This window comes from Hakea prostrata, chromosome 7, assembly GCF_041222555.1.
Source record: "Hakea prostrata isolate BN-2017 chromosome 7, UWA_Hpros_2, whole genome shotgun sequence".
Classification (NCBI taxonomy): domain Eukaryota; kingdom Viridiplantae; phylum Streptophyta; class Magnoliopsida; order Proteales; family Proteaceae; genus Hakea; species Hakea prostrata.
In genome coordinates, this window is record NC_142606.1 from 52117566 (window position 1) to 52136364 (window position 18799).

Consider the following 18799-nt stretch of genomic DNA (forward strand, 5'->3'; position numbering starts at 1 on the left):
ACCATGAAGATCACACTTGATTTCTCTTCAAAATCATCATGTGGAGAATTTACAAGGTTATAGAGTGTATGGAGATCCACTCTAGAACAACAGGGATAGAAGGATCAGTCATGGGAATGATTTAAGATCATCCTCCTATCAAAGGGAATGTAAGGCACAAGAAGAAATCGTGGAGATAATAGATCAACTTTGGGGTAAACTTCTACCAAACGAAACTAGGCAATTCGTACAGCAGAGAATAAATCGAACAATGCATATGGTATATATGTATTTAGTACAACAACAAGGTTAGGAATAGGTGGGATCTCACACCCTCTATTGCATGGCCAGTGGACAAGAGATTAATCTTACTAAATCTAGTCTTACCTTTAGTCCAAATACACATCACAGAATCAAGAAGGGGTTTTCTCGAGTGCTGAAAATCAAATATGGGGATGGACCTTCTAAATATCTTGGTCTCCCTACGGAATTTGGGGTGTCCAAGCAAGAGGTATTCCGAGATATAGGGGACAAAGCTGCTAAGAAAATTGAGGGTTGGAAGTTCAAATACTAATCACAGGCGGGTAGGGAGGTATTACTAAAATCTGTGATCAGCAGTCAATCTTCCTTTGCAGTTGCACACTTTTCCCTTCCCGCTTCACATCATGATAGGATGCGGAGATTGATGGTTAACTACTATTGGGGTGGAAATACAAAGCACCGAAAAATCCCATGGATTTCATGGACCAGACTATGTAGGTCAAAGGAGAGAGGGGGTCTGGGGTTTAGGGATCCTCTACTACAAAACCGAGCCCTTCTTACTAAAGTAGCCTGGCACCTCTGGTCTGATCCTCGGTCTCTTTGGGCCATATTTATGAAAGCAATTTATTTCCCTCGGTCTTCTTTTCTTGAGGCTTTTGAAGTATGTAAAGCCTCATGGGCATGGAAGAGCATTTTGCTTGGTCAACAGGTGCTTAAGGAGGGGCTTATTTGGTAGATCGGAAATGGACAAACCATTGATATTTGGAAGTCCAAATGGGTACCCACAATCCCCAGTTTGATCATCAATAGCCCTCATCCTACTAATTGCAGCCTCAATACAGTGGCAGAATTAATTGATCCTCTAACTCAGCAATGGAAGCAGGACATTGTCACTCAATTGTTTTCAGCAACAGAGACAAAGGAGGTCCTTAGTATTCGACTGGGCTCAAGGGAAGGAGAGGACAAGCTGCAATGGAGTGGTTCAAAAAATGGTGTCTTTACTGTTAAGAGTGCTTATCATTTCCTCACAAACACTAGAGATGCTCACTCCCAACAGCACCCATCCACTTCAAGAGTACATGAATGGGAAACTATCACTCCAGCGAATTGGAAATCCATTTGGAATATTAAATCCTTTCCCAAGATTAATACCTTTCTATGGAAATGCTATGCTCAAGGAATTGCCACTGGTGCAGCTCTGAAAAAGAGGAACTTACCAATTGACACCAGTTGCTTGCGGTGTGGACACCCAATGGAAGATGTAGATCACTTGCTGTTTGATTGCCCAAGTTCTAGAGCTATTTGGTTCGGATCTCCTATAGCCATTAGAACAGCAGAAGTAGCATCACCGAAGTTACCTCGGCTTCTTACACTGTGGGATACCTACATCTTTCCATCCAAAGCGGCAAAACGTGAAACTTTATCTTTCTTCTCCTTCATATGTTGGTCAATTTGGTTGGCACGTAATGATCTCACTTTTGGACTTCGACAGCAAGGTCCCGAGGATATACTGGCGTAAGCACAGAACTCCTATTCTCAGTTTGTTGCAGCATATCCAAGATTAAATTCATCCGATGCTCATAATGCCACGATTCAGGTCTCTGATGTTTGGCTCCCTCCACAAGCTCCACATTTCAAACTCAACACTGATGCAGCTATGTCGACGAAGGCTCAATCTGGTGGTATTGGAGCTATTCTGCGTGATCATCGTGGTATCCCCATTTTTGCCATATCACAGAATGAAGCTTTCATTTCTGCAGTTATGGGAGAGGCCATAGCCATTAAGGAAGGGATCTCTTTTGCACTTCAACAGGGTTTTCTCCATTGCGAATTGGAATCAGATTGCCTTCAATTGATACAACTGCTCAATGATCGAAGCTCCATTCCTCCTATGGAAATACAGCAGCTAGTTGAGGAGATACAGTTTCTATCACAAGACTTTGCATTTGTGTCATTTAGACATACCAATAGGGATGCTAATAGAGTAGCACATTCCCTAGCCCAACATGCCCTGTCCTTAGCAGGTCGGACAGTTTGGCACTTATCTGAAGCATGGCTTCTTGATCTCTGTAATCAGGATGTTATGTGTAATCCCTGCTCTCTTTCTCAATAAAGTTTTGAATTACCAAAAAAAAAAGAAAATTTTGTTTCAAATTAAGTTTTTTATATACTGTAATTAAACCTGTGTTGAATAATAGACTTTGATATGCCTGTCAATTGATATATGCCCTGTCAATCACTTATTAGCCATGATGGATGCTCCTCTAGATTTATGAGAAAGTTGATCTCGTGTAGTATGTAGAGATTTTAGGATTTTTCATTGGACCTGTAATAGTTGCATCACTGGCATTTTCTGCTTATCTTAGGGCCTGTTTCGTTATATGAATCTAAAGATTTCAAATCTTTGGATTCACGAATCTGAGATTTATATCCGTTTGGTTGTAAAAATCTCTGGATTCATGAAATCTAGAGATTCACCTTTTTACACTAAAAATGTGAATCTGTAGATATATGGGTATGGGGTGAAATCCAGAGATTTCATTGCTACAAAAAAGCTAAATATTTGCGCATTCATAAAAATCACGTCGACCAAATAGTTTTTTAGGATGAATCCATAGATTTTATCCCACAACCAAACAGTTAATTTTATGAATTATGACTTCATAGATTATCTTTAGATATTTGAAATTTCCAGACTCATGTAACCAAACAGGCCCTTAGTCAAAGATGAACATTACACATAGACGTGGGTGAAGGGAAATCCCTTTGATGTGAGAATGGATTGATCCCCCTTGGGTGAAATCTAAAGTGGGTCCCAAGGCCCACTTAAACAAGCTGGCCGAACCCTGATACAAGGGTATTTTGAGCATTTTAGGCCCTATTTCACTGTTGGAATCTAATTCCAGAATTTGAGCTTTATTAGTAGACTCTCAGTCCATTTTAAATTTCTTATTTGAGTTGTGGTTGAGTTGGTTTCATTACTTAAGTAGTTCTAAGAGTAGTTAAGAAAAGACTCTTTTTACAAGATGAGTTCCTATATTTTAGCAGTTTGTTTTTTTTATTTATTTATTAGAATTAGTCTTTATTAGTGGCTGTGATTTACTTAGCTAAGGAGTCTTTCTTTAAGGATGACTCTTCTGGATAAGTTAGTCTTTTATTTCAAGAAGCCTTATTTAGGTGGATGTTAATTAATTGTAAAATGATGTGCTAAGTTATAAAGGAAACATCATAGTCGTCCACCAGACGGAATTGGGTGGATTTCTCCAAACTCACTTCAATTCTTTCTCCAATTGGATGGTTTTGGATGTCATTACAGCTTTCTCACTCAGTTATGGCCCTTCTTCATGGGGAGCGGTTGAAACTTGCAGGTCATGGGAATGAGGGTGGGTTTTAACATATACATGTACAAATTTGTTCCACAATCATTTGGAATGATTTTCTTGGTTTCAGGAGCTTGAGAAAAAGAGAAAGGATAGGTCCCAAGTAGCATATGAGAGGACGAAGCAGTTAACCAAATTGAGGATCAAGGCTGAGAAGGCTGCAGAGGAGAAGTTTGGTTCCCAATTAGATATTCTTGCATCTATTAAATATTAAATGTTCTCGAGTTTGAGTGATTAATTTTTTTTCAAACTACATTTTTGTCGAGAGTTAGCTTGGTGTTGAATTGATCTTCAGTTTTTACACTGCACTTTGAGAGGATGTGATGCGTCCAAAATCTGCTCAGCCCTTGGATCTCCACGTGATGTCTGCCAAAACGAAAGCGTCAGATGTGGCCCGATCGCTAGGGTCGGGAGTCCACCTCCGAAGGCTAAGTCAGTTGATGAACTTAATCACAAACGGCTCTACTAGAAGCACATAGCTAATGAATGAAGAAACGGGAAAGGTGATCTAGATAGCGGAGACGCTGATAGTTTGGATCTATCAGTATGTATCTAAACCTGAGTCTCAGATAGTATTCTTTTTGATCGATTGATCCGTCCCTCACCTTGTATGGTAGTGAGGTTTATATAGAGTGTACCTTCGAATCTCCTTCGTTGGATGCACTCGAGCCTTCTTCGGGTAGTCGTTGGATCTTATCAATGAGATCCGTTGAGCGATAGACTTCTACTAGTTTGGGCTAGTAGAGGACTCCTGAGAAAACCGTTAGGTTATGCGATAGTTATCCCTTTGATGATGATTATCCGCAGCCGTCAGTTTGAGTCTGTTGTCATCAGGGTGATTACCCTAATCCATAAGTAAGATTAGGGCATGCTTGCCGCCGAATAAGCTTTCTTCTTCAGCAAGCCATCTTCCGGATCCGGTTAGCTCGGGAGGGATTCGGTTTTCTCCGTCTCGACCGGGGTCGAGGGTCGGACCAGGTATGAACCCGGTCTGATCATAAACTCTCCATATCACGAGCCCCCCAGACCAAGCGTTCGGTCGATCCCGAGGGCTTGGTTTTTAACTGGGTTCGTCGTCAGGTGATGATCTCTGCGTGCTTCATTAAATGTCATATCACATTTAATGCGGTGGTCACTTTTCCTCGAGCGTTGTGAGTGTAAGGCCACGTATCTTCGTTGCAGTTGATCCGTCGTGGCTCACGTCATCCAAGCGACGGTTTCCGAACGCCTATTTCGGATTCGTGAGTTCAAACTTTCAAAACGTCTTTCAATCTTGATCGTTGATTTTGAATCAATCTCGATTGTTCAGATTCCCGAACACTCGTGCGGGAGTTTTAAAAGTGGTTCGTTGTCTTCGTAGGTTTCATTCTTCCTGTCTGGAATTTGAACCTTTGTTGTCTGCTTCGCGCCTTCCTGCTCTCAAGCTTCCGTCTCCTTGAATCGGTAAGTTTCTTGGTCTTTTCTTTTTGTAGTTTACTGAAATGAGTAATGGCGGACGATAGGGCTTCTTTAGTACCCCATGTTGGTGATAGCGATGATGCTTTTGCTTCTCCTGCTCCCGAACAGTCGGATAGTGATAACAAAACCCTAACCGTCCTCTGGCAGGAGTTCACTGAAGTTTCTCAAAAAGGTTTTGAAAGAAAAACCGAAATTTCTCCTGTCCTTCTCGAGTCTGGATCTTCCAAGATTGTCGAGTCTTCTAGGCAGCCTCAAACCTCCGGGTCCAATGGTGGGCCTGGCTCTGTTCCTTCCATTTATAATGGAGAAACCCTTCTTTCAGTTGTCCAAGATTTTGACCTTCCTTCCTCTTATCGAGTTAGGGCTCCCCACCACGATGAGAGGGTTGATTCATCCCTTTCGGGTGAATTTTCTCTGTACATAGATGCCTTTGGAAAGCGGGGTTCGCTTTCCCTTTTTTAATCCTTTATTCTCCATGAGTTTTGAATCATTGGAACATTTGTCCCGGAATGCTCCTCCCCAATAGCTGGCGTCTCATCGTCGGCTTCTTGGGTTTGTGTTTTGAGCTTGGCATTACGCCATCTCTTTCTCTTTTTGTACATTTTCATGTTCTTTCTATCTCCCATCCTCCCGGATGGGTCTTTCTTTCCAAACGCAATAAGGCTGAACTTGATTGGAGGGGCAGCATCCTTGTCAAAGGAACTTGCCCTTCTAATCACAAAAGATGGCGCGAACGATACTTTTTCTGCGAGCGCCTCCATCGGATCTTAACTTCCCGACCACCTGGAGGAGGTTTACTTCTTCGTCCGAAAGTAATCGGGGGCCTTCCCTTATCCAAAGAAGATGAGGCGGCCATCGGGAAGATCAAATCCATTCCGTGGTATCAAGAGATACATGGATATGAAGTGGAGTATAACTCCATCCTTCGATCTTGGGGCTTGGCTCATTGTGAGCTTCTAACCATCATCCTTTGATTTGGTGAAGTGATATGTCTTGAATTCTGATTCTTGTCCTTCTTCTCTGCGGTGCCTCCCCGAGCGAACCACGGAAAGCCTGCGGGTGAAGGCCGCTAGGGCCGTTGTGACAGCCGAGCAACGATCGCCCGGGGTCTTGACTGCGCAGATCAAGAGGCTTCTCTTCCCTCTCTCGACCCCTCTTACGGGGGTATCGGGAATATCGGGCTGTGGCTGATGCTTCGGGTAAAGGGAAGAAACCAATGGTGGAGAGGGCTAACGTCTCTTCCTCCGTCCGAACCAAGAGGAGGCATGACACAATTGATGCTCCCTCCAACAAAAAATCCAAAGCTTCGACGGATGGTGAGGAGGTCTTCATCCCCCGGTGGACCCCGAAGATGACCGACGGGGTCACTCGGGATCTGAGAAAGCTGCAGTGGAGCTCCCTCGGTCTTGCTCCTTCGATCGCCGGGAGTTTGAAGCCCTGGATGACACCTCCCTTGTTAGTCAATCTACAAGGTACCGGTCTTCTTGCTTACTTATGTTTTCATAATTTCTTATGACTTCTTCTAATATCTTCCGTCTTCCCGGGAATGTTGTGTTGAGCTTTTATCAACACATGGAAGCATTGAGCCGGGTTGGTCGCACCAGCTCCTTCTTTGCAAACTTGTGAAGAGAAATTGGCCAAGGCCAATTCCGAAATAGACCAGCTGACTGCAGCTACCGTGGAGCTGCGAAAAAAAGCATGAGGAAGAAGTGATCTCCCTCAAGGAAGCTCTTGAAGCTTCGAAAATTCGTGTCTCTGCTTTGCCGAGCGCGAGGCCGGGAAGCAAAAGGCAGCTGCCACGTTGTTTGGTGACAGCCTTGAAATCAAAAGTAGGGAGCTCGAAGAACATCCGAAGTTGGCAATCCCTAGCAAGCCCGAGCATATAAAGCCGGACCTTCGGAAGGAGTGCATTCGGAAATACCGAACAGCGTACCTTTCTCCGAATTGCTAGGTTTCTACAACATTCGGGCTTATCGCATGGGGGCGAACGACGTTTGGGAGCAGATCCTTGGAACGATCCCCGACTTCGACACTTGCTCCTTTTCGTGAGGTATGCCACCCGAGAGGTCTTCGGGAAAGTTGGTATGGATCTTCCAGGACCCGGGCTCGGGGAGAAGATGATCCTTTTCCAGCTGACCCTCAATATGAGGCATATCCGAATGACGAGCCGGCACTTCCGGAGGAGAAATCACAAGCCGAGTCTCAAGTTGTTGCTGTAGAGGATTCAGCCGATGCCACTCTTGAGGAAGGCTCTTCTCATGGTCCTCGAGAGAAAAGTCCTCCCGACCCGGGGTCCCTCGGGCAACAATGAAGAAAAGGCTTAGGGAGTTGTTCTTTTGTAAAGATGTACCCTCAATTTAATGAATAGACATTTCTTTATTCATGTTGGCCTCAAAATTTCCCCGTCTCTGCCGAAGTCTTGCCTTGAATATCAAAGTATTAATGATAAAACTTATCACTTAACTTTTCATTCCTCGCCGAATAATGATCTTATAGAAATATTGTGAAGATGCGTTTCGGGAAGATGCGTTAATCTTCCCCACTACTTCATTTATTGCAAAGTCCGCACGTTTCCCTTCTGCGAAGTTCAAACGTTTTCCTGCTTTTGTATACCATTCACTATTTCCAATGAATCGGAAATACATCCATTATTTTAATGGCAATGCGACGATTGGAGGTTTCTCTGCATCGGTGCTCGCTTCCACATGTTTCCATGTGGCATCCCTTCGACCGTTGATCTTGCTTTTTGCGGATTTCCAAGCGTCGTTTCGATCTAGGTCATCGGTTGTCCTTAGCCTTCAACCGTCGTCTTATACCTTAGGCTATTTAAAGCCTTCGTGGGTACTCTTCATCTATCCTGACTTCTGCAAGATAGATTTGCTAAAGTGCCAAAGCAACCTTTCGTCCTTCGGCACTGCTTCCGTATTCCTCGTACTCCAACGACAGCTCTATCCATTTCGAACAAGTGAGTTTTTTGATTTCTCATCTCTTTCCCCACTTCCCCCAAAGTAAACTGCACAGTAGTTATACTTGGGGTTTAGTTTGTTGGTGCATCGAAGCTTTAGAAAACTAGGGTTTCCCCATTGTTCTTGTCGTTTATTTACTGTCTTGATACGGCTGGTTTTTTTTGTTGTTTTGCATAGTGGCTCCCAAGATCAACCCGAACTTTATCGGAGCAAAATCTTGCAAGAAAAGGGTTGCGTCGGTGGTGGTTGGGGCTAGTGTGGTGGTTTCAGCTAGTGAATCCTCCAAGCGTAAGGCGGCTGCTGGCGGTGAATCTTCAAGTCAAATTCCTGCAGCTTCTATTGATGCCGTCCCTACGCCTCCTTTGCCCGAAGTGATCGCTCGTCTTTCCCGGGAAGATCTTGATCACTCCGTTGCCGATGGTGCTGCCGGCACTCCTGGCTGGTGAGCTCTGTTGGTGCACCCCCGAAGAAGACTCTTCGGGCATCCGAGGCAACTATGTTGGCGTCGATGAAGGTGTGGTCCCAGCGGTGCTGCTCCTATTTCTAACTCCGGTGCTTGTTTGGCATCCTCCTCCTCTCCTTCGAGTTGGAGGATTTTGCCACCGGGAAGCGCCGTCGGGTGACAAGTGATGAAGCTCAGCCTTTGCTTGATGTAGTTCATCCTTCTCATCCTTCGCTGAATTAGTGTCAAACGAGTTTGACGGAGCGTTGGAATGGTGTCTTGCTGCTCGAATGACTTCCGAGAGCGCGGTTCTTTCCAAACTTCCGGATGAAGTCTTTACGAAGTCACTTTGGTGATGTAAGTCTTTCTTCATTATCCTCTGATTTTGAAAAATTACTTTTCTGCTCCTCGCTAACTCGAAAGTTGTTTGCAAGAGTCTTCTTTGGTAACTTCCACAACCAAGTGGAAGCAATTACTAGACTCGATAGGTTGAGCAATGAAGTTTCTAGGCTTCGGGAAATCTCCGAAGCTAAAGATGTTGAGATTGCTCGCCTTCGGAATCTAGCTTGGGAGGTGGCAAGAGAAAAGAATTCGATGATTGGTCGTCTTCGGTCGGACTTGGATGATGCCGGGGAGAAGATCCGGCGACTGGAGCGAACAGTTGGAAAGTCGGGAGCTAAAGGATCCGAAACATTACCCGAAAGGCAAGCTATCGTTCCTTTGCCCGAATCCCTTCCAACTGATGTTCGCGAGCTTGCGTCTTTAAGTATTTACACGATAAGCCTTTTGTTGATATGCTTGAATGCTTATAACTTGCCGGCGTCCGGGATGGTGAGAACGAAGTATGGGAATCAATATTAAGGAAAGATCCTCATTTTGATACGACTCCCTACGGTCTTGTTTGTCATCCTGAAGTATTTACCGACACGGGTATTCCTCCTCCCGACTGGACCAAGGATAAGATTGATCCTCCACCTTCCGATCCGGATATTATGCAATATCTGGAAGATTCTCTGTTTATTCTCCGCTGGAAGAAGTCAATTATGATGAGCTTGTACCGAATGCGAGTTTGGTCGAGGACCATTCTTCTCCTGGACAAGCTGGACAAAGAGTATGAAATTGCGGAGGATTTTCTGAATATCGAAATATTTTTGTAATCCTCATTTCTTCTCTTCTTTTCCTTGACTCCCCACCAATGGTTGACTCATATGTTTGTTCTAGCAAAGTCGCGTCAATCTTGTATAACTTGTTAACAATCACTTGTAATGACTTTCTTCTTTGATCGAGAGATTGTATCCAGCTCTTGTAATTATTTTGATCTTGGCCTCTTTGGATCTTCCGAAGAAATAAGAAATTACTTTATCTTTGAACTTTGCTAGCCACTTGAATCGCCGTTGCATTAGGTCTTAGTTGTGCAAAAACAATGCCTTTACTTAAGGATTTCCGGAGAAATACAATAAGTCCGAGAAGGAACTCACTCGGGTTTTGAACCGGACTCACTGGGCCCGGGTTTTAAACCGATGCCTTATAGTGGTTCCGGAGAATACAATAAGTCCGAGAAGGAACTCACTCGGGTTTTAAACCGATGCCTTATACTTAAGGATTTCCGGAGAAATACAATAAGTTTGAGAAGGAACTCACTCGGGTTTTAAACCGATGCCTTATACTTAAGGATTTCCGGAGAAATACAATAAGTCTGAGAAGGAACTCACTCGGGTTTTAAACCGATGCCTTATACTTAAGGATAATTCAAAAATTCAATAAGTCTCGAAGGAACTCACTCGGGTTTCAAACCGACGCCTTGCAAAAGGAACTCACTCGGATTTTCATCCGATGCCCCGACTTAAGAAAGTTCGAAAAATTTTCCATAAGCGTTGAAGTGTTGAAGGACCCACACGAATTTTCATCCGATGCCTTATAGTTGGATCTTGTTCTTGAATGTGGTGTATGATGCCCCCCAATCAAAAGATAGTTTGTTGAAAGCCAAAAATTGCATTGATTGAGTTGAAAATGATTACATCACGAACAAAATTGAAATCATCCTCAAGGATAAAACTTTTTGAGATGCCTAGCATTCCACGAACGATCCAACTCTTTACGGGAATCTATGTTCTTCAACTTTGTAAGCTCCTGAACCGACCGGTTTCACAACCATATAGGGTCCTTCCCAGGAAGGGTCCAACTTTCTTTGGTGACGCGGGTCGGAAGCTAGGGTGTTTCTCAACACCAAATCTCCGGCTAAGTACCGACGATTCTTCACTCGAGTATTATAATGAGACGCTATCCTTCTTTGATAATGTTGAGTTCGTGCTATTGCCTTTGCCCGAACTTCGTCCAACAAATCAAGACTATCAAGCAGTCCTTGTTCATTTGCTTTTTCCTCGAACTCACGATCCCGTAACGTCCCCGCCATTATCTCCACAGGTGCCAATGCTTCGGATCCATATGCCAACCTGAATGGAGTTTCTCCTGTAGGTGTTCGAACCGTAGTTCTATAAGCCCACAATACATTATGTAGTTCTTCGACCCAAGAAGCTTTGTCGGCTTCGAGTCTTCTCTTTATTCCTTCCGGTAGCGTTCGGTTAGTAACCTCTACCTGGCCATTGCTTTGGGGGTATGCCACTGAGGACATACGATGCTCGATCATATATGTTCCAAAGAATTGCTCAAATTGTGGACGGTCGAACCGAGTACCATGGTCGGTGACAATTATCTTTGGAATCCCAAAGCGATATATGATTGATTCAAGCACAAATTTCTCCACTTTTTTCTCGATAATTGTCGCCGGAGTGCACGCTTCTACCCATTTTGTGAAGTAATCAATTGCTACTATTAGATATTCCCGTCCGCTTTGATGCCTTGGTGAATTTACCCATGATATCAATTCCCCACATTGCAAAGGGAATGGGATTTAGAATTGAAGTCATAATTTCCGCCGGGCGCTTTGATCTTGTAGCATGAATTTGACAGTTACTACATCGACGAACGTAGTCCATAGCAGCCTCTTGGATCTTAGGCCAATATAACCCAAGTCTTAGAATTTTGTGGGCCGGGGCTCGCCACCCATGTGAGCGCCACAAATTCCTTCATGAACCTCAACCAAAGCTGATTTTGCTCCTTCGGGGCCTATACATCTCATAAGGGGTCCAGCACAAGATCTTTTGTATAGTCTCCCATTCTTAATGAAAAATCTAGCTGATCGAATCTTGATCAACCTTGCCTCTCTTTGGATCCTTGGGTAACTTGTCATCTCTTAGATATTCGATTATTGGATCCATCCAAGCAACGTTCCGCTTCAATATAAGAAATTTCTTTCTCATGATAACTTGGAAAAGTTACCTCTTCAATGTAGACCGAAGGGTCTAGATTCTTTTCCTTGGCATTGGCTAGTCGGGATAGCTCATCCGCCACTTGAATTTTCATTCCTCGAAATCGAGATACCTTCAAATTCGAAATTGGTTACGAAATGCCTGCACTATCTCCCGATATTTTTGCAAGCGTGGTTCTTTAATGCCATACTCCCCCTGGACTTGGTTGACTATAAGTCGAGAGTCACTATAAATAGTAACATCTGCAATAGCTAATGCCTTTGACAACCGAAGTCCTGCTATCGGGGCCTCATATTCCGCTTCGTTATTACTTGCATCAAATGCGAATCTCAAAGCATATCGAATAATAAATCCTGCTGGACTTTTTAATAGAATTCCAGCGCTGCTCCATCTTTATTACTCGAACCATCCACATATACCTTCCAAGTGGTTGGTATAATGGGATCCTCAATGGTGGGTTCCACTTGGTGCGATAGTTTCTACTACAAAGTCGGCTAATGCCTAAGCCTTGATTGCGGTTCTAGGCTTAAAGCTCACTTGGAACTCACTTAGCTCAACCGACCGGGATACCATCCTTCCGGACAAATCGGGTTTGTTAAGAACTTTACTAAGAGGAAAAGTTGTAAATACCTCAATTGGATGAGCCCGAAAATATGGCCTTAGCTTCTGGCGGCCATCATGAGAGCAGAGCACTGCTTCTCAATCTGCGAATATCTCGTCTCCGCATCTAGCAACACGTGGCTTACATAGTAAATCGGCCATTGTTTCTTATCTTTCTCCCGAACAAGTATCTGCACTTGACCGCCGAAAGGGATGTCGCTAGATATAGCTGTAATATTTCCCCCTTCTCCGGTTTGGACAGGATCGGTGGTTGTCCAAGTGCTTCTTTTAATTCCTCGAAAGCTTTCCGGCACTCTTCGATCCACTTTGCTTCCTTCTTGCCCTTCAGGTCTTTAAGTGCCTTGAAGAAAGGCAAACATTTTTCTCCAGGACTTGGAGATAAATCGATTTAAGGCAACAACTCTCCCTGTCAAACATTGTACATCCCGAATGGTTTTGGGAGCCTCCATATCAATCGAGCTTGTATTTTGGCGGGATTTGCCTCAATTCCCCTCTGTGATACCATGAAACCAAGAATTTGCCCGAGGAGACTCCAAAGGCACATTTTTCGGGGTTCAACTTCATTTGATGTTTCCTCGATCTTGAGAAAACCTCGATCAAATCTGCAATGTGATTTGCTTTTGTAAAGCTTTTCACTAGCATGTCGTCAACATATGCTTCAACATTCTTTCCTATCAGCTCTTTGAAAATCTTGTTGACGGCCCTCTGATATGTTGCTCCTGCATTCTTCAGGCCAAAAGGCATGACCTTGTAATAATAGCTTTCACGATCAGTCATGAAAGCCGTATACTTCTCATCCTCCTTATTCATAAGGATCTGATTATACCACGAGTAGGCATCCATGAAACTTAAAGTTTCATATCCTGCGATAGCATCTATCAAGAGGTCAATCCGAGGCAACGGGTAGCAATCTTTTGGGCAAGCTTTGTTTAGATCCGTGTAGTCTGTACACATCCTCCACTTCCCATTCGCCTTTTTCACCATCACCACGTTGGCCAACCAAGTTGGGCACTCGATTGGTTCTATGAAACCAGAATTCTTAAGTTTTTCAACTTCGTTCCGAACGGCTTCATACTTTTCAATAGAGAAATTTCTTCTTTTACGTATCCTTGGTTTCGCCTTAGGGTCTATCCGAGTTTGTGCTCTGCAATGGCCCGATCGATCCCAGGCATGTCCTCAGCAAACCATGCGAATACATCTTTATTCTGTTGAAGAAATAACTTCAACTCATATTTAAACTCTTCCAGCTGTTCAAACCCGATATAAGTAATCTTTTTCTCATCCTCGGTACACGGCTGGATTTGCTCCGGTTTCTCCTTCGGTTCGGGCCTTTGCATCTCTGTCTCTTCCCGATCATCTCGAACTTCTATGGGGAGGGCGGTAACCTTCCTCGGACCCTCCTTGTCTTTTAAATAGGCAACATAACACTGCCGAGAGATCTTCTTGTCGAGAGGAGACTTGACCGATTCCCATATCAGTCGGGAATTTTATCTTAAGGTGCTTTGTCGAAACAATGGCACCTATCTTGGATAAAGATGGTCGCCCGAGAATCATATTATAGGCTGGTAGTTCTCGAACCACCAAAAAATTGATTCGGACAGTTGTTTCTTTAGGAAAACTTCCAATGGAAAGATCCAACTGAACCGATCCTTCCACTCTGCAGATGACCACCAAAAGCCATATAGGTGTGTTGATTAAGGTTTCATCAAGTCCCGATCCACCTTCAATTTTTGATACACTTCGTAAGAAATTAGGTCAGCTGCAGAGACCACTGTATCAATCAATACTCTATGCACTTCCCACCGTGCAATCTCTACCTTGATGACTATAGCATCATCATGAGGTAAACAAACGTCTCTTTCGTCTTCTTCGCTAAAGGTGATAGAATCTTCACCATTCAGCTTCTTCCGCTTCTGCGCCTCTCCGGATCCAACAAATTTGGATTTTGTTTTCAGACTCCGGAATGATTCTGGCTCTGGTCCCCCGAAGATGGTAAGGATGGGTGACCGAGGAGCAGCTTCAATCACCTCCTTGCCTTTTTTAGACTTCGGGGCCTCCCTCGATCGTTCTGAACTAACCAAACGATCCCTTTTAGGGGCAGCCGCACGTGGCCCACGTGGCTCCTCCCTTCTCCTCGCTAACAAAACGGGACAAATGTCCCCGAGATATCAATCTCTCAATATCTGCCTTCAGATGACGACAGTCATTAGTGTAATGACCATAGTCCTTGTGGAATCGGCAATACTTTTCCCGATCCTGCTGCTCTCCGGGTTTCAAAAGAATTTTAGGCGGCCACTTCAAAATATTTTTTCTTTTGAGGATATTCAAAATATCGGCCCGAGGAGCATTCAATGGAGTGTACTCACTTCTACCGGGGGATCTTTGGCGCCAAGGTTGGGATCTTCCAACCCGATCGCGAACATTCTTCTTTGGCTTTTGCTTCTGCTCAGGAGCCTTTTGTTCCTTATTGGAGACTTTATTATCTCATTGGCGCGCATCTAGAATCTCCATGACTTCAGCCTGCTTCCGGCATCTCTATACCAACTCAGCATAAGTCGTGGGTATATCCTGTAGTAATAACTCCGGGAGTTTCCGATTTGTGAGTCCGTGGAATAGAGCGGTTACGGCTACTTGTTCATCCAAGTTTTCTATCTCCATCGTCACTTTGTTGAATCTTTTCGAAACTCTCCGATCGATTTGTTCTTTCCTTGTTTGACGATAAACAAGGTTTCTTCCGTTTTCTTGACCTGTATCCCACTCTCGGAATCGCCCTATGAATTGGCGCGCCAATTCGTCAAAGTTTACGATCCTTCCCGAGGGGAGGTTAGAAAACCACTTTTGTGCCGCTCCGATTAGAGATGAACCGAAAACCACATAAAATTTCATCATAATTACACAGAAACTGCCATGGTGCATGTTGGTAATAGCCGATGTGAGCTGTTGGATCTCCGGAGCCATCGAATGTTGAGAAGGTAGGCAAACGGAAGTTATGGGGAAACCGATATCCCGCAATTGGCTCAGCAAAAGGAGTCTTCCGAATGATTGAGTAAATATCCTCGATTATTCTTCCCTTAGCCAACCGCCCTAACTTCTCATTGATGTTGGCCAATTCTTGACCAATCTGGGTCGGGTGATCTTCAGCAATACGATCACGACCTCGATTAACACGATCATCACGTGCTACTCGATCATCACTAACAGCCCGTCCTTCACGAACGTTTCTCTCGTCCACGAATCGCTCGATCATCACGAACGGTTCTTCGACGATGGGTGAGTGAGTTCTTACCCCTGTATCCAACCTTGTATTTGAATCGGTTGTACTCTCTTGCGGTCTGTCGAACCGATCGCCTCGCCTTGGTTGATCATCAATCCTCCGAAGTCCTCGGTCTCCTTCACGGAAAATTCTGATCAACATTCCGGTCTTCACCATTCTTTGGTCACGTGGCAATGCACGTCTCTCCGAATCGTGTTGATCGGGTTCTTGTGGTAAAACCACTCGTCTAGTGAGCACGCGGAGTGCTTGGCTCACCTCCAAGAGTTGAATCTTTACCTGATCCAATTGATCTTGGAATGTATCGGGAGGAAGATTACGTCCTCCCCGGCCATCATCCACCTCGATAGGATTTTGGCTTTCCTGGGAATATCTGGATTATTCACCCCGGGTATCTCGAACACCGGAATTGCGTTGTGCGGCGGCTGCTGCGGTTGCTGATCTAGTCACCATGGCTTTTTCAAGTCTTTCCCACAAACGGCGCCAAATGATGCGTCCAAAATCTGCTCAGCCCTTGGATCTCCACGTGATGTCTCGCAAAACGAAAGCGTCGGATGTGGCCCGACCACTGGGATCGGGAGTCCACCTCCGAAGGCTAAGTCGGTTGATGAACTTAATCACAAACGGCTCTGCTAGAAGCACGAGCTAATGAATGAAGAAACGGGAAAGGTGATCTAGATAGCGGACGCCGATAGTTTGGATCTATCGGTATGTATCCGAACTCGAGTCTCGAGATAGTATTCTTTTTGATCGATTGATCCGTCCCTCACCTTGTATGGTAGTGAGGTTTATATAGAGTGTACCTTCGAATCTCCTTCGTTGGATGCACTCGAGCCTTCTTCGGGTAGTCGTTGGATCTTATCAATGAGATCCGTTGAGCGATAGACTTCTACTAGTTTGGGCTAGTAGAGGACTCCTGAGATAACCGTTAGGTTATGCGATAGTTATCCCTTTGATGATGATTATCCGCAGCCGTCAGTTTGAGTCTGCTGTCATCAGGGTGATTACCCTAATCTATAAGTAAGATTAGGGCACGCTTGCAGCCGAATAAGCTTTCTTCTTCAGCGAGCCATCTTCCGGATCCGGTTTTCGGTTTTCTCCGTCTCGACCGGGGTCGAGGGTCGGACCAGGTATGAACCCGGTCTGATCATAAACTCTCCATATCAGGATGGGATGACATCGTTATTTATGGTATTTTAAGTAGAGCATTGTAGAACTTAAATTCTCTTGTGTGAACAAGGAGGTACATGAAATTTTTTTCACAGGTAGAATTGTTGCTTTAATTGCCTCTCACTATATAAACTACTTTGTTCTCAAAGTGGAAGGTATGCAAAACGTATTGACAGCAGCTTATTGTTTTTGTGATCCAAGCCAATTATCTGATGTGGGTTGTCTTAAACCTCATAGAAAGACCAAAGTGGTATGTGCCTAAAGAATAAGATGATAAGTGAACCCCTTGATCATATGAGTCCATTGCTTCATCCTATCATACGATGATCTATGGAAATCGCATAAGAGGCATTCAAGCATTGTTGGTCTTCAATTAAGCTGTCCTTTCTAACCTTGAGAGCATTTTAGAGATAAGTGGCTTAGTAAACGTAGCTGTAAAAAGTGGATAAAGTTGAAAGATCATAATGACATACTCCCATGAAAAACAAAAGTGCTTTTTTGGTTACCAAAGACAAACCCAAATGCACTATTGCACAATTCTTACGATTTAAAACAAGTTAGTTGGAGATTGAGGAATATTATTTGAATTGAACAAATTTTCGAGTGATTCAGGTTGAATCCACCCACATAATCAGGGTAATCAAACAGTTTTTCAAACATATTCATTTGTTTGAATCATGGTAACCAAATGGATATTCAAACAGATTCATTTGTCAGAATCATGAGAACCAAACAATTTTTTTTTAAAATTTTTTTTTACGAATATGATTCTACGGAACCTAATTCCATAGAATCACGATTCTTTAGAAACATGATTCTGAAGCCGATTCAAGGGAATTGTAGAACCAAACACAACCTAAACCACTCAAAGCCACTCGGAGTACACCTTTGTAGAGAAGATCAGTAAAAGATACATTTTTTTTCAATCTCAAACAACCTTCACTTTGAATCACAAATAAAACCATCTAATCAAATAAGAAATATTTTTCTTAGAAAGGAAAGTAAAAGATATTTGTTTTTTTCAACGTCGAACAATTTTCCTTGTAAATAACAACTAGAATACTTCTTTTCCTTTTATTTTTAAATGTAAAATCAAAGCCTATCTCAAGCTAAGAAAGAAAATTTTCATAGAAATAACAGTAAAAGATAATATTTCTTTCTTTCATTTTTTTTTTCAATCTCAATCCACCTTTCCTTTAAACCACTTTTTTTTTTTTTAAATCTCAAACAATCTTCCCTACTAGGGGTGTCAATTTTCAACCCGAACCGTTGAAACCGGACCTAACCGGTCCGTTATAGCCCGAACCGGCCCGAACCGAACCTTAATGGGCTGTGTTTGGGCTGAAGACCCTCAGCCCGAACGGTTTCGGGCTGGGCCGGGCCAGCCCGTGTGCGGCCCGCTAACCCGAACTGGTAGGCCCGAACCCCAGCCCGTTAACCCGTTTGAATAAATAAAAAAAATTTAAAAAAAAACCCTTATTCCTTACGGTTATGGCGCATTAACTCATTGTTCAACTTCAACCCACCCCACGTTTCATATTCTTGAGAATTTAAATTTTAAATTTCAAAATTTTCATTATTTTAATTTTTAAATTTTACCAAAACGGTAGCAAACCCAATTTGGCTATTTCATTTAATTTTAGAAACCTACCACCTTAGTTTTCTACCAAAAACAAAAAAGAACCTAATGCCTTAATTCCTTAATCGGTTAATCCTTACCGTTTTTGCCTTTCTGGTTTCACTTTTAGTTGCAGAATTTCTTTCACTGTTTCGTAAAGGATTTTCACTTTTACAATTTTACTTTCTCTGTTTAGCTACTTTCACATTTTACCACTCTCTAGCAAATCTATTTCTTATCACAAGTAATTTTAAGTTGAGCTTTCATATAAATCTAATTTCATTGGGTGAAGATTGTAAGGTCA